We start from the raw sequence: 5147 nt of genomic DNA on the forward strand, positions 1-5147 counted from the left end.
ACTAACACATGTTCCATATAGGTGAAAATACAATACACAAATTTTAGGTTTCAATTCACTCTTATTAAAATATAATAACATTACGAACAGCTAAACTAAATAATGGTCTCACAGTGACACATGTATATATAACAAGTATTTAATCATTTTGTTATAAAATGTACCTTGTTGGAATGATATGCCACACTCTTTAAAAGGCAAACTTTTTGCGGTTTGTCAGATCCGAGCCAACTATTTGCACAGCAGTTACCTCATGACTCTCAATCACATCTCAGATGATCTGTCCTCTGACAAAGTGCCGGAGGGCTGTCTGGGCTAACTATGGTGACTTTAAGCCGAATCGAACGTAGCTGCCTAGAAGGTAACCGATGCAGACTCATCACTGTACATGTAACAACATGACATAATAAAACAGATTGAGCCACATACATTAATTTTAAAATGTAAACATTGTGACTGTCACTGTCATCCAACTTGTGCATGTGAGGTTGCTCAACCAGTTTCAAAATAATAGAACTAGCTGGATGTATATGTAATTTTTTTTTTCAACATGTTTCACACCAAAGAATATCTTGCTCCATGCTGTTTTGCACCTCCATATGTATAAATTCCTTCTTTATTTGAATCTAACCTTTGAATGTGGGGTTTATGGACAAATTCCCTATAAACTGAACTAGCCTGAGGTACATGAAATCTTTTTTTTCAAAAGGTTTTACAGAAAAGAATACCTTTATCCATGTAGTTTTGAACTCCATGCGTCAGTTCTGGATGTAGGCCATCTGGTTCAACATCTTAGTCGTGGACACTGCAGTCATCAAGAACTGTATAAAATTATTATAACAAGGGACAAAATTGTCACAAAACCAGGTTTTCATTGTGAAAAAAAATCTGATAAAGGGAGAAAACTCAAACTGAACTTTTGAAATGAACAAACAAAACTAACCCCCTTTGTAAGTTTGTTTTAAAAAAAATCTATTTTAGTCGTGGCGACCTTGACATTGGAGATATTGACGTGATTCGTTCGTGCGACACACCGTCCTATGATGGTGAACAAATGTGCCAAATGATTTTAAAATCTCACAATGAATGACATAGTTATGGCCAGGACAAGCTCATTTATGGCAATTTTTGACATTTGAACTCAAAGTGTGTCCTTGACCTTGGAGATATCGACGTAATTATTTCGCGCGACACACCGTCCAATGATGGTGAACACATGTGCCAAATGATTTTAAAATCTGACAATGAACGACATAGTTATGGCCCGGACAAGCTTGTTCCGCCCGCCCGCCCGCCAGCCAGCCAGCACGTCAGCCAGCCAGCCAGCCCGCCCGCATTCGCCAATCTAATAACCAGTTTTTTCCTTCGGAAAACCTGGTTAATTTTTCCTTCGGAAAACCTGGTTAAAAACCTGGTTAAAAAGTAATATCTTATTTAATTAGGACAGTGAAAAGTCAAACTGAGGACAGTGTAGCATTCAAATAGGGACACGCAGCAATGCAATGCGGTGTAGTTATATGTGACCCATCCTGTTCAATTTAAGTGGATAACTGGCACATATTGCAGATAAGTTTTTATGAGCCCCACTTTAAAGGGGCCTTTTCACAGATTTTGGCATTTTTTAACTTATTCATTAAATGCTTCATTTTGATAAATGTAAACATTGGATCGTAAAAGCTCCAGTAAAAAATCAAGAATAAAATTAAAAAAAGGAAAAGAACATGGCCCGGAGCAGGTTTCGAACCAGTGACCCCTGGAGTCCTGCCAGAGTCCTGAAGTAAAAACGCTTTAGCCTACTGAGCTATTCCGCCGAGTACACATACTTGACGTATTTTATACCTTATATAAGCAATCTTCGTAGTTTCACAAAATTTAACGACAAAAACAGAACTCTCCAAATTATTCAATCGTTTCGCGTTGCAACGCTTTATAATTTTTAGGTTTTAAAATCGTCAAAAGATGCATATAATGGCTATATTAGACCATGGTAAATGTTCAGTATTACTGTTTCCTCACAAATATCATAACTAAAACGAAAATTTGCGAATCTGAAACAACTTTTTTCAATTTTGTCAATTTACCAAAGCGTGAAAAGATCCCTTTAAAGACAAATTTAATCCCTTAGCCAACAATATACATGGCACAGACAAATTCATGCTTTGAAAAGCTCAATACCTTATAAACATTAGAAAAAACTTTTTTACGCATGCCACAATGTTCAAAGAGAATTGTCTACATAACAAAATGACAAATATCCAAAAAATTGTCACAGATTCAAACAGAAATATGTCCAAATGACACAGGTGCCCTACATTCCACTTATGTCTGAAATCTCCAATAATGTCAAAACATGTATTATCATTACTCACATATCCTTAAAATATAGCTTTCTGTTATAATTTTTGATTGTCTCAGTGGTAACATGTTTGATTTTGTTACCAAAAGTATATAGTTTGATTCAAAATTCCTTGGACCAGTTTTATTAAATATAGTAATTATAGTCCTAGGCTATGACAGATTTTCACACAATAGTATTCATAATGCCTTCAAAAATTAACACACTACTTAATACAAAGTACTAATTCACAGGGCTTTTTTTCCTATTTTTGTGGAGCGGCCTTGGCCCCAACCCTCCTTTTGTGAAAAAAGAGTCGCGAACAGTTCAAAATTGTAAAAAAATGAGTCAAAAACTGTTCAAAATTGTGAAATAATGAGTCGTGAACTTTCTTAAGTTTTGAAAATTTGAGTCACAAACTTCTTGAAATTGTGAAATTTGAGTCGCCAATTTCTCAAATTTGTGAAAAACGCCCATTCTCACAGAAGGAAAAAGCCCTGATTTAGCTATCTATGATGCATGTTGTTTTATCACCATGATCCGTACAAATTATTTATCTCAGAGTCCTCACTTCTTTGAGTATTGCAGACTGCCTGAGCTGGGTAATGTAGTCAAGTGAATTTCTCCAAGCTCCGACATCAGTGTATAAAGCAAACTTGTCCTGAAGATTAAAAAATTTATTACTAAAACACATAAAAAATACAAATTATACTCATGAACTTAATGAAGAGCTTGAAAACTGTATATATCTCATGTCAAATTAATTAATTATGCTGTAATAGCTTGCATAGTGAGTACTGTGTAGTGACTTGCATGGTATGTAATGGCTTGCATAGTGTGTACTGTGTAGTGACTTGTATAGTGTGTACTGGCTTGTTGCATAGTGAGTACTGTGTAGTGACTTGCATAGTGTGTACTAGCTTGCATAGTGTGTACTGTGTAGTGACTTGCATGTGTGTAAAAACACTCAAGCCACTAGAGCCTGCATTGTCATGGGTTATCACTTTGGGAGCCACCAATTAAAGCCTCTATAACGCTCAAAGTCAATGAAAATTGTGTAAAGTATTTCGTAAAATAAAGTAAACACCTTAAAAATCAGTGTTCCTTATAGCAATAGCCACAATGCTGGATGTGGTATGATAACATATATTTTGTAGATACAAAATGCTCGTTTTTATTTATTTGTGACACAATTAATTCCATGTTATTAAATCGAATTAAATATGTAAAACAAGAATAAAAAAACGCGCATTTTGTATCTACAAACATCTATTTTATCAGACCACGTCTGGCGTTGAAATTTTGGCAATTTCCATAAGATACAATGATTTTTAATTGTTTAGCTTTATTTAACGAAATATTGAACAAAATTTTCCTTCATTTTGAGTAGTAATGTTTCTTTAAGCATTGACAAATATAACAATGTAATGTCATGTATTTCATAAAGAAAGCAAGTTGAAAGATCCCCCAAAAGGGCAGTAAATGAAACCAGTAGATAAGAATTACTAGTAGCATATACTACACCTACAGAGCATTTTAGGTCAATTTAGTATAACCCTTAATTCTGAAAACTAAGTTAGTATCAAACAACAATCTAGTATTTCAGGAAGTGTTATGCCAGTGATTTTATTATCTTTTTTAAAGTGATTATCAAATTAGAATTGAGTACTTACTTTATAACTGCATTTCTTGTATAAACAGAATGATGAGAGGGAAACGCTACCTTAGATTGGGTAGAGTTTTTCATTAGATACAGTGACATAAATAAAATTAACCAAATAAAGTAAATAAACATATTTCAATTTAAAATTGAATAAAAGTTCAGAACAATCATTGCTTTCAAATAAACAATAAGCTTGTTTTAAAGCAACGATTAGTTTTCATCTGAACATACAAGTTAAATTGACAGTTGGTTTAAAGTACATAACCCCAATAAACGATGGAAGAAATCTACATCAGTACTTGTTTATTTATTGCTTATGGAAGCACTTTTTTTGTCATTCAATGATTTCATGTCTGCTTTCAAGTTTTATTGTCATTTTAATCTGATTATTTTGCAAATAACTGATAGGAAAGATCAAATGTATATACTTTAATAAACCAGATATGTTTACAATGCTACTAGCACTGTCTTTAAAAATGCCTACAGGTTTTATCGCTATGAATTAGAACAGGAAAAACTATTTCTTTACATTCACATTATCGACTTTCTGAACAATGTAACAAGAGCTAAAAATCTAGTTTCAAGCTCTTTATTGTTGATTATCTTTATTAAGACAGCTTCCCATTTTCTTGCACTCATATTTGCTGTGCTCTTATTTGTTGAAACACAGTAAATATGGCTCGAGGATTGATACGGACAGGATTTTGTCAATTATTACAGATCAAACTGCTTAACGTGACTAATTGTTAAGTTTTGATATCAATTTAATTTTTTTTATAAGAGTTGTAGGCGAATAAAATTGATTGCTTGCTCAAAAACACAGTTTTGTAGCTAAATGCAACATGCGTCATATTACACAATGCCATGAAAAATAATCTACAGGGTTTAAATACTTACCTTTCCGTTGTTTAAACTTCAAGTAGGCAATGGACTGGTCTCACGCCTGACTTGGATACTATAACGTCACAGCTTTTCGAACTGCAGTTTAAAAATAACAATACTGTTTGGATTTCAAAACATGTTTCAAATAAATAGCGACATTTCATTTATATATTTACTGTATTATTATATATTATGCCCTGACAAGCTGAGTTGGAAGGCATAGGCTATTTTGTAATTTATATGTATAATCCCAGTAATGTGTTTGTA

The 5147-nt window shown here is 33.5% G+C and overlaps 1 long non-coding RNA gene across 1 annotated transcript; it reads right to left on the reverse strand.

The window, feature by feature from the left end:
- Positions 1 to 727: 727 nt before the first annotated feature.
- LOC127832626 (uncharacterized) lies at positions 728 to 4933 on the reverse strand. The gene is made up of 3 exons (XR_008026996.1): positions 4896 to 4933; positions 2907 to 2996; positions 728 to 805 (listed from the first exon to the last, which is right to left on the reverse strand). It is a non-coding gene; the product is annotated as an uncharacterized LOC127832626 (long non-coding RNA).
- Positions 4934 to 5147: the final 214 nt, after the last annotated feature.

Source organism: Dreissena polymorpha, chromosome 5 (assembly GCF_020536995.1).
Source record: "Dreissena polymorpha isolate Duluth1 chromosome 5, UMN_Dpol_1.0, whole genome shotgun sequence".
Lineage (NCBI taxonomy): Eukaryota > Metazoa > Mollusca > Bivalvia > Myida > Dreissenidae > Dreissena > Dreissena polymorpha.